Here is a 12,106-nt window from a genome sequence, read left to right on the forward strand (position 1 = left end):
ACATTACAGTACACCAGTACAATGGCGTAACTAGAACCTTCAGGGCCCCGATGCAAGAAACCATGAAGGGCCCCCCTGACCCCTGGATGGGGCCCTTCCCTCCCAGCCCAGGGGCGGTAATGCCAGGGCCAGTCGCAAGTGCAATGTTTGTGTGATAGTTCTGCCACTGGTGTCAGTATTTTTTTTATTTTTATTTCATTTTTCTACCATTTGTTTTATTCATTTTTTTTGCAATATAATATTTAAATTTTTTTTTTAATATATATTTTTTTACATTTTTTAGGTGCCCCGTTGGGGGGTCTTTGGTAAAATATCAGGAGTCTAAACAGACCTCTGATGTTCCACCTTTGAGACACAGCTTTCCATCTCCTTCTCTGAAGTCTCAGCTGCACAGAATAAATGGATAGGAACAGCCCTGTACAGAGATTTCCATTCATTCACATACTGAAGCATTGTAAACACAGTTTACTATGTTTTAGTTATGAATAGACAGAGTCAGTGATTGGTACGGAAATCACTGACTCTCTTTTCAGAAACGGCTTCATCCTGACACAGATCCCAGCAGAAGTCGAAACCTTGCAGAGCTATGGAGATGGGGGGGGGGGGGTGGAAAAAGCACAGGAGGGGGGGGGGAGCTGTAGGGGGGCAGAAGAAAGAAGCTGCAAAGGAGGAGCTGTGGCAGTCGCTGCATTTAAAAGTACCAATCTCTTCATTCCCCAACCCCGCTTCTCCTCCTCTCCCTCCCCCAGCCATTCAGCGTCTGCAGGAGACGAGTTCCTCTATATCATTGTTTGTCAATCTTTTCCCAGTCAGGGCCCTTGATAGTATTTACGTATTTTCAGTCTGGAGGCCCCTCCCCCACACACACACACATTGGCAAATATGGTGCATTTGTGATGCAGCACAATTAAAGAAAAAAAAATAGATAAGTGAATTTTCCTACCTGTGTTTCTGTAGGGCGGTCCACTAAATTATTTTGCTGCCTATATGCAGCACGCAGCTGCACAGATGTGAACCAAAGGCTTGTTCACATGTGAGGTTGAGGAGTGGTAAAACCACATGCTTTAACTGTGTTTTTACTACCCCTAGCTGCAGAGGCAGCAGCTGGGGGTGGACACATGCTGTGGCTCCGGCTGGAAGTTTACCCCCAGGTGAATGGGGCTGCACTGCAACCACCCCACAACTGTGTGCATTGCATGCAGTTGCAGCATAGTGATGATGCATTTAGGGGGTTAAAACAGGTGGTGAGGAGGCAACCTATTGCCGTTTTACCGCCTGTCAAATGCCTCTGAAAAGCGATATTGCAATGAGCACGGATCGCTTTTCAGAGGAATGACATTTTGTTGCTGGTACTATGAAAAAGCTGTAAAAAAAAATCACTTCTCATTGTACACATATAGGGGGTCAGGATTATAAGTAACGTGCATACATACACACACATGTACGCACATACACACACATATTCATACTCCTACATCACGGCAGTACTGTACCTTAGCTTTTTTCTGCTGGGTATTGCCCTGTAGGGGGAGACAGAGAGCACAGCACACACTGTGCTTTCACTTTCCAATGTGTGACAGTTCTGCTAAGGATTGAGGAGCTCCGTCCGACGCCCTTGCCGCTCCTCCTATCAAGGCATACAGGGGGCCCTCTAGGGCCCCCTGCAGCATGGGGCCCGGTTGCCATGGTGACTCCAGCGACCCCTGTACATCCGCCCCTGCACCAATACTCTCTCAATTGAAGAGCGGTAAAAAGCGGTAAAGTGTCTAAGAAAATATAACTGTTGTTGGGATGTTTTAACAACGACGCGTACATTTTCTGACCATGAAAAGTTGAATTATTTGCTGCGCACCACTCTACTATCTTTCCAACCTTTGATATATAAATTCCTCATTCCTTCTTGTAATGCAACCTACTACAGTAGAATAATCAACAATTTTAATATTGCTGTTTGTATGATAGTATAGAGTACAGTCGTAGATATAAAGAAGAGGACTCGGAATGCAGCCCTGTTAAGATTCAACGTTTTATTGTCGCTCAGATAAGAAATATTGACCCGTTTTAATCACTTGAGATGTGTTTGTCAAAAACATCCTTAAAGTGTTATTAAGTCTAGGACCCTGCATTCACTGTATCTGGTCTCCCACAGTACACAGAACATGGAAATGCAATCGTTTTAGTAACTATAAACTGCTAAATACCTTTCCTTGTGACTTCTATGAGTGTCTGGTTAAAGCGTGTAGGAGGAGTTTTCATTCTCTTCTGACTGTCCTATGAGGCTGCAGGACCCCTGACACTCTGTCTGGACAGTGCTGATTGGCCCTGTGCTGATCACATTCACCCTCCCAAGTCCCAAGGAAAAAAAACCTCTCTAGCAATGCACACCCAACTGAGCATGTGCAGTTTGCCCCAAGGCTCTATTTTGTCAGGAGACTGTTTGGGGACTGTGGAAGGAGGGGAGGATCAGAGAAGACAGGATTAAACAGACTTTTTACACAATGCAAAGGATTAACCCCTTAGGTTCAACAGCGAGTATAACAAGCATGCTTTACTGCATATACAGACTGATTTTACTGTTGTAGGTTTAGTAACACTTTAACCCAAAGGCAGATAGACCAACTGCTGACCCAGCTTCAGCACCTTCTCAAACAATAAGTTTTGAATAATGGTGTTAAAAGCTGAACTATAGTCTATAAGTAGCATCCTTACATAATTTCCCTGGCTCTGTAGATGACTCAATGCCATATGCAATGCTAATGCAATAGTATCTTCTGTACTTCGATTCACCCTGTAGGCAAATTGATAGGGGTCTTGAATGCTTGGTAAAGATTCCCTAAAGTGTCACTAAACCCACATAAACTATCAATAAATGGCGTATTACATGCTGCTTATACTCACTCAGTCACTAGGAGATCCTCTTACTTTATTCTGCAAAAAACCTGGTTGATCCTCCTGCTCTCTATCTCCACCTTCTGTTCATGTCCCCAATTCAGCTAAGGATTTTGTGGTTGTGGTGGCAACTTTGCACATGCTTAGTTTTCAGTGAGTTTCTATGCTGAGCATTTCCTCCCTATCACATCTCAGCAGCCCATATGACTAAAGAGTCACACATGTGGGCGTATACACAGTGGTAAATGACATCCTACTCCCTCCCTCCTCCTCCATGTCCACTAACCAGCTAAACACAATGGGAGGCAGGATGTTTCCTGTAGATTAATGGTGGCCTCACCTTCCTGTTGTTCCAAGACACAGCCTGTGACTAGCAGAAATCCACCCACGCCATTTTATTTCCACAAAACAATAAATATTTTATTTCAAATATATATTTGTAAGACAATTCAAAACAGTTTATTGATATTAATTATTTATTTTTACTTTGTTTTCCAAAGACTGCTTTTTTCTTATTTTGAACATGTGGCTAGCAGCAGAGGACAACAAGCAGGCTGGGAAAGAGCTGGGTCATGTGACAGCTGTATGTTGATAGGAAAAAGGTACTTAGATGTTTTTTTATTTTATTAAAATAATTACAGGGCTATCATCCATACACAGAAATGTAAGGGACCATGTAAATAAACAGTGTATGTTTAGTATCGCTTTAAAATATCCCAGGACCAATCTCGCTAGGCACTTCATAATCACTGAAGTAAGCACTATTGGCCTATAATCACCCAGGTTACATAAAGCTGACTTTTTGGGTATAAGAATAATAACAACATACTTTACACAAGCTGGAACAACAGCTGATAATAATGACAAAAATAAAGATCTTAACAAACTATCAAATACTTGGCACATGCCTTAACAACCTTCCTCAGAACTCCGTCTGAGCCTGTTGATTTCCTTGCATGAAAATTTCCAAATACCAGCCTCACCTCATGTTTCTTTATGGTAAATTTAAAACTGCTAGAAATTCAACGAAGGCCCAATTTATGCAAAAGGTAACATCATTTTAAAGTGTGTTAAGTGCTTGTTTAGTTCATCAGCTAGTGTAAAGGGGGGGCTACTTCTATCTGTCCTTTCTCTCTATAATTAGTAATTAGGGTTGAGCAGACACCTAGATGTCCGTGTTCGACGGGTTCGGCCGAACTTTAAAAAAAAGTCCGGGTCCGTGTCCCGGACTTTTACCGAACTTTTCCCGGACACCGAACCCCATTGAAGTCAATGGGGACCCGAACTTTAAGGCACTAAAATGGCTATAAAACACCAATGGAAAGGGCTAGAGTGCTGCAAATGGCAGCAAAACGTAGTTAAGAGCATGGCAAGTGCTCTGCAAACAAATGTGGATAGGGAAATAACTTAAAACAACAAAAAAAAAACAGAAAAATAAAACAATGTTCTTCATCTCTGAAGGACGAGGCCCATATGGAGTAGGAGGGAGGTTGAGGTGGTGGTGGATGTGGCGGTGTCATAGGCGTGCGCACAGGGTGTGCCTGGTGTACCTGGGCACACCCTAATCACCTAGGGCACATAGCATTATCGCTCTGTTTGCCAGTGAGGAGATGGGAAAGATCTCCCTCGCACCTGCTCTGCTCTATTTCTCTTTGCCAGCAGGGAGAGTAATGTATCGGGGCCATGTACATGTAGGCAAACACATGCATGTGTATTTCAACTTTGGGGTGCACACCCTAATGCAATAGGCTGCGCACACCTATGGGCGGTGTAGGTGGAAGCGGCGGTGGAGGAGGACCAGGGCCGGATTAAGAACATCATGGTCTTGGTGCTGAGGATTTTGAAGGGCCTTAAGGGCCGTGCCTTGGCATGCACCCAGAGGAGGAAGGGTGCAGCCATGCATGCCTAATTCAACATGGGATGCTGTCTCTGAAGCCCATAAACACATCCATGCATCGGCAACTGTCCCTCCTTGTCCGGCCTTCGCGCTGTGTGGGGAGGTTCTGAGGGTGCTGCCTGGGGAAGCGAGCATAGAAGCCAGACTTCTGTGTTTACAAGTGACAGAAGAGCGGTCACAGTGAATATGGCCAACCCGGGGCCTATATAAAAGGTAGGGGCCTGCATGGAGCTGCAGCTCCAATAGCCCCTACGTTAATCTGGCCCTGAGGAGGAGGACGAGGTAGCCAACACTGCTTCTTTTCACAAATTTTAAATGAGGGTACACCCCAAAAGAGTGAGAAAGAGCAAAAATGGAACAATGGCTGGGTAAGGTCGGTATCCATTGCTATTCTGCACAAGGTACGGAAAAGTCCCATGGGATCCATGCCTGGTTCATTTTAATGAACGTGAGCTTGTCCACATTGTCTCTGGACAGGCGGCTGCGCTTGTCTGTTATAACACCCCCAGCCGTGCTAAATACCCGTTCAGATAATACACTGGCTGCAGGGCACGCCAGCACCTCCAAGGCGTAAAGGGCAAGCTCAGGCCATGTGCCCAATTTGGAGACCCAGAAGTTGAAGGGGGCAGACCCCTCATTCACTACATGTAGGCGTGTGCACACATACTGCTCCACCATGTTGGTAAAATGCTGCCTCCTGCTAAGACGTTCCATCTGAGCTGCTGGTGCTGCTGTTTGTTGTGGCGTGCTGACAAAGCTTTTCCACATTTCGGCCATGCTAACCCTGCCTTCTGAGGTGCTGGCGGTGCCCTGGTTGAGTTGGCGACCTCCTCCTCCTCCTCCTCTGCCTTGTGCTTCCACTGTGGCCCCGCTGTCAGATGGGAATGCCAGCAGCATCGCGTCTACCAGCGTGCGCTTGTACTCGCGCATCTTGCGATCGCGCTCCAGTGAGTGAATTAAGGACGGTACGTTGTCCTTGTAACGGGGATCCAGCAGCGTGGCCACCCAGTAATCAGCACAAGTTAGAATGTGGGCAACTCGGCGGTCATTGTGGAGACACTGCAGCATGTAATCGCTCATGTGTGCCAGGCTGCCCAGAGGCGACGAAAGGCTGTCCTCTGTGGGAGGTGTATCGTCCGTGTCCTCTGTATCCCCCCAGCCATGCACCAGTGATGGCCATGAGCTGGCCTGGGTGCCACCCTGCTGTGAACATGGTTCCATCTCCTCCTCCAGCTCCTCCTCCTCCTCATCCTCCTCATCCTCCAGAACTGTGCCCCTGCTGGACAATTGTGTCCCTGGCGTTTGTGTGTGCAGGAACCCACCCTCGGAGCCCCTTGCGAATGACTGCCCTGAAAGCCTTTGAAATGTTACCTCTTCATCCTCCTCCTCCTCCTCCTCATCCTGTGCCACATCCTCTTCCATCATCGCCCGAATTGTTTTTTCAAGGAGGCATAGAAGTGGGATAGTTAAGTTGAGAACGGCGTCATTGCCACTGGCCATGTTGGTGGAGTACTCAAAACAGCGCAACAAGGCACACAGGTCTCGCATGGAGGCCCAGTTATTGGTGGTGAAGTGGTGCTGTTCCGCAGAGCGACTCACGCGTGCGTGCTGCAGCTGAAACTCCACTATGGCCTGCTGCTGCTCGCACAGTCTTTGCAGCATGTGCAAGGTGGAGTTCCACCTTGTGGGCACGTCACATATGAGGCGGTGAGCGGGAAGGCCGAAGTTACGCTGCAGCCCTGCCAGGCGAGCAGCAGCAGGGTGAGAACGCCGAAAGTGCGCACAGATGGCCCGCACTTTCTGCAGCAGCTCTGACATATCGGGGTAGTTTTTAAGGAACCTCTGCACCACCAAATTCAGCACATGCGCCAGGCAAGGGATGTGCGTCAAACCGGCTAGGCCCAGAGCTGCTATGAGATTTCGCCCGTTATCGCACACCACCAGGCCGGGCTTGAGGCTCGCTGGCAGCAACCACTCATTTGTCTGCTGTTCCATGCTCCTCCACAACTCCTGTGCGGTGTGTGGTTTGTCCCCCAAACAGGCAAGTTGTAAAACTGCCTGCTGTCGTTTAGCCCTGGCCGTGCTGAAGTTGGTGGTGAAGGTATTACGCTGTCCGGATGAGGAGGCGGTAGAGGATGAGGTAGCGGAGTAGGATGAGTTAGGAACAGGAGGCAAACTGAAGCGCCCTGCAATCCTCGGTGGTGGAAGGACATGTGCCAAATTGCTATCCGCCTCAGGCCCATCCGCCACTGCATTTACCCAGTGTGCCATTAGGGAGATATAACGCCCCTGACCGTGCTTACTGGTCCACGTATCGGTAGTTAGGTGGACCTTGGCACAGATGGCGTTGCGCAGTGCACACCTGATTTTTTCCCCCACTTGGTTGTGCAGGGAAGGGATGGCTTGCCTGGAAAAGTAGTGGCGGCTGGGCACGACGTACTGTGGGACAGCCACCGACATAAGCTTTTTAAAACTGGGCGTCTCCACCAGACGGAATGACAGCATTTCAAAGGCCAATAATTGTGAAATGCTGGCATTCAGGGCCAGGGATCGCGGGTGGGTAGGGGGGTACTTCCTCTTCCTCTCAAGTGTTTGGGAGATGGAAAGCTGAACGCTTCCACGGGACATTGTGGAGATGGTTGTTGGTGACCCAGGTGGTGGTGTTGCTGACAGATCGTCTGTTTGCGGGGTGGCAGGTGCCGGTATGACTACAGAGGTGGCTGGAGCGGCCGAGACTGCAGCAGAAGAGGAAGCAGGATGAGCCAGAGACGTTTCTTGGTTTTGAAGGTGTGTACTCCACTGCAGCTCGTGCTTTGCACTTAGATGCCTGATCATGCAGGTTGTGCTCAGGTTGAGAAGGTTTATGCCTCGCTTCAGGCTCTGATTGCACAGGGTGCAAACCACTCGTGTCCTGTCATCAGCACATTTTCTAAAGAACTTCCACGCTAGAGAACTCTTTTGAGCTGACTTTGGTGCACTCGTTCCCTTGCTGCGTTGGGCAGTAGCAGGCGTAGTGTCTAGGGCACGGCCGCTCCGCTTCTGCACCCTGCTCCCTCTTCTGCTGTGCTGGTGGCTCTGTGCGACCACCGCCTCTTCCTCCAAACTACTCAGGTCACCTGCATGACCTTCATTCCATGTGGGGTCGAGGACCTCATCGTCCTCCACATCATCTTCCACCCAGTCTTCACCCCTGCCCTCCCTGTCGGTCTCCACAATGCTGAACGCCGCAGCAGTTGGCACCTGCGTTTCGTCATCATCGGAGACGTGCTGTGATGGTCCTTCCATGTACTCATCTTGAGAAATAAGTGGTTGGGCATCGCTGCACTCAATCTCTTCCACTTCTGGGGCAGGGCTAGGTGGATGGCCCTGGGAAACCCTGCTGACAGAGTCCTCAAAAAGAATAAGAGACTGCTCTATGGCTTGGGGCTCAGACTGCTTGCCTGATTTGCAAGGGGGTGAGGTGAAAGACGGTTGGACATTGGCTGCAGGTGCCAACTCTGACCTTTCTGCAGTAGACTGGGTGGGAGACAATGTGAAGGAACTGGAGGCACTGTCAGCAGCAAACCAATCTACTATCGCCTCTCTGTGTTCTGGCCTCATCACTTCTAGAGGCGTATGATGCCCTACCAAATACTGATGCAGGTTCTGTCGCCTACTCACACTTGAGGAAGGTGTTTCACTTGTGCGTGTAGCTGGCACAGATCGACCACGTCCTCTCCTTGCAACAGGAGCTCTAGCAGCAGCACCACCACGACCCAGGCCACGGCCCCTATTTGACGCTCTCCTCATATTTCTGAAATTTAAGATCTTGCCCTAGAAAGGTCTTTATTGAATAGCGGAACAAAAGAACAACAGTATCGCACGGGTGTATCTCACAGTCAAATATGCAAACTATGCCGCAATTTAATGTTTTTTACACCAAAAGGGTGTGTATTGAATAGCGGAATAGGATAAAAAACTGTGTATCTCACACGTACAAACACAGACTAGGCCCGATTAAATTTTTTCCTACCCTAAAGGGAGGATGAGGAAGAGGAGTATGCAACAGGCAGCACCCTCAAATCTTCAGAAATATGAGATGAACCCCAAAAACTTGGAAAGGTGGATCTCACACGTACCGACACAGACTATTCCGCAATTTAATTGAGCCACAAAGGTTTTTATTGAATAGCGGAATAGGAAATATGATCAAAAAAAAGTGTATGTTTTTCACACGTACAGAAGCACACTAGGCCCCAATTACTATTGTTTGTACACCTAAAAGGATGGATGAGGAGGAGGAGGAGGAGGAGTATAGAACAGGCAGCACCCTCAAAGCTTCAGAAGTATGAGATGAACCCCAAAAACTTGGAAAGGTGGATCTCACACGTACCGACACAGACTATTCCGCAATTTAATTGAGCCCCAAAGGTTTTTATTGAATAGCGGAATAGGAAATATGATCAAAAAAAAGTGTATGTTTTTCACACGTACAGAAGCACACTAGGCCCCAATTACTATTGTTTGTACACCTAAAAGGATGGATGAGGAAGAGGAGGAGGAGGAGTATAGAACAGGCAGCACCCTCAAAGCTTCAGAAGTATGAGATGAACCCCAAAAACTTGGAAAGGTGGATCTCACACGTACCGACACAGACTATTCCGCAATTTAATTGAGCCCCAAAGGTTTTTATTGAATAGCGGAATAGGAAATATGATCAAAAAAAAAGTGTATGTTTTTCACACGTACAGAAGCACACTAGGCCCCAATTACTATTGTTTGTACACCTAAAAGGATGGATGAGGAGGAGGAGGAGTATAGAACAGGCAGCACCCTCAAAGCTTCAGAAGTATGAGATGAACCCCAAAAACTTGGAAAGGTGGATCTCACACGTACAGACACAGACTATTCCGCAATTTAATTGAGCCCCAAAGGTTTTTATTGAATAGCGGAATAGGAAATATGATCAAAAAAAAGTGTATGTTTTTCACACGTACAGAAGCACACTAGGCCCCAATTACTATTGTTTGTACACCTAAAAGGATGGATGAGGAAGAGGAGGAGGAGGAGTATAGAACAGGCAGCACCCTCAAAGCTTCAGAAGTATGAGATGAACCCCAAAAACTTGGAAAGGTGGATCTCACACGTACCGACACAGACTATTCCGCAATTTAATTGAGCCCCAAAGGTTTTTATTGAATAGCGGAATAGGAAATATGATCAAAAAAAAGTGTATGTTTTTCACACGTACAGAAGCACACTAGGCCCCAATTACTATTGTTTGTACACCTAAAAGGATGGATGAGGAAGAGGAGGAGGAGGAGTATAGAACAGGCAGCACCCTCAAAGCTTCAGAAGTATGAGATGAACCCCAAAAACTTGGAAAGGTGGATCTCACACGTACCGACACAGACTATTCCGCAATTTAATTGAGCCCCAAAGGTTTTTATTGAATAGCGGAATAGGAAATATGATCAAAAAAAAGTGTATGTTTTTCACACGTACAGAAGCACACTAGGCCCCAGTTACTATTGTTTGTACACCTAAAAGGATGGATGAGGAAGAGGAGGAGGAGGAGTATAGAACAGGCAGCATCCTCAAAGCTTCAGAAGTATGAGATGAACCCCCAAAACTTGGAAAGGTGGATCTCACACGTACCGACACAGATTATTCCGCAATTTAATTGAGCCCCAAAGGTTTTTATTGAATAACGGAATAGGAAATATGATCAAAAAAAAGTGTATGTTTTTCACACGTACAGAAGCACATTAGGCCCCAATTACTATTGTTTGTACACCTAAAAGGATGGATGAGGAGGAGGAGGAGGAGTATAGAACAGGCAGCACCCTCAAAGCTTCAGAAGTATGAGATTGTGTTCACTGTACCCCACAAAGATTGTGTTCACTGTACCCCACAAAGGTTTTGTTCACTGCACCCCACAAAGATTGTGTTCACTGTACCCCACAAAGGTTTTGTTCACTGCACCCCACAAAGATTGTGTTCACTGTACCCCACAAAGATTGTGTTCACTGCACCCCAAAAGGATTGTCTTCTCTGCACCCCACAAAGATTGTGTTCACTGTACCCCACAAAGGTTTTGTTCACTGTACCCCACAAAGATTGTGTTCACTGCACTCCAAAAGGATTGTCTTCACTGCACCCCACAAAGATTGTGTTCACTGTACCCCACAAAGGTTTTGTTCACTGCACCCCACAAAGATTGTGTTCACTGTACCCCCCAAAGATTTTGTTCACTGCACCCCACAAGGATTGTCTTCACTGCACCCCACAAGGATTGACTTCACTGCACCCCACAAAGATTGTGTTCACTGTACCCCACAAAGATTGTGTTCACTGCACTCCAAAAGGATTGTCTTCACTGCACCCCACAAAGATTGTGTTCACTGCACCCCACAAAGATTGTCTTCACTGCACCCCACAAAGATTGTGTTCACTGTACCCCACAAAGATTTTGTTCACTGCACTCCAAAAGGATTGTCTTCACTGCACCCCACAAAGATTGTGTTCACTGTACCCCACAAAGGTTTTGTTCACTGCACCCCACAAAGATTGTGTTCACTGTACCCCACAAAGGTTTTGTTCACTGCACCCCACAAAGATTGTGTTCACTGTACCCCACAAAGATTGTGTTCACTGTACCCCACAAAGGTTTTGTTCACTGCACCCCACAAAGATTGTGTTCACTGTACCCCACAAAGGTTGTGTTCACTGCACCCCACAAAGATTGTGTTCACTGCACCCCACAAAGATTGTGTTCACTGTACCCCACAAAGGTTTTGTTCACTGCACCCCACAAAGATTGTGTTCACTGTACCCCACAAAGATTGTGTTCACTGCACTCCAAAAGGATTGTCTTCACTGCACCCCACAAAGATTGTGTTCACTGTACCCCACAAAGGTTTTGTTCACTGCACCCCACAAAGATTGTGTTCACTGTACCCCACAAAGGTTTTGTTCACTGCACCCCACAAAGATTGTGTTCACTGTACCCCCCAAAGATTTTGTTAACTGCACCCCACAAGGATTGTCTTCACTGCACCCCACAAGGATTGTCTTCACTGCACCCCACAAGGATTGTCTTCACTGCACCCCACAAAGATTGTGTTCACTGTACCCTACAAAGATTTTGTTCACTGCACCCCACAAAGATTGTGTTCACTGTACCCCACAAAGATTTTGTTCACTGCACTCCAAAAGGATTGTCTTCACTGCACCCCACAAAGATTGTGTTCACTGTACCCCACAAAGGTTTTGTTCACTGCACCCCACAAAGATTGTGTTCACTGTACCCCACAAAGGTTTTGTTCACTGCACCCCACA

Source organism: Pelophylax lessonae (genome assembly GCF_965119305.1).
Source record: "Pelophylax lessonae genome assembly, chromosome: 3".
NCBI classification, from domain to species: Eukaryota; Metazoa; Chordata; class Amphibia; order Anura; family Ranidae; genus Pelophylax; species Pelophylax lessonae.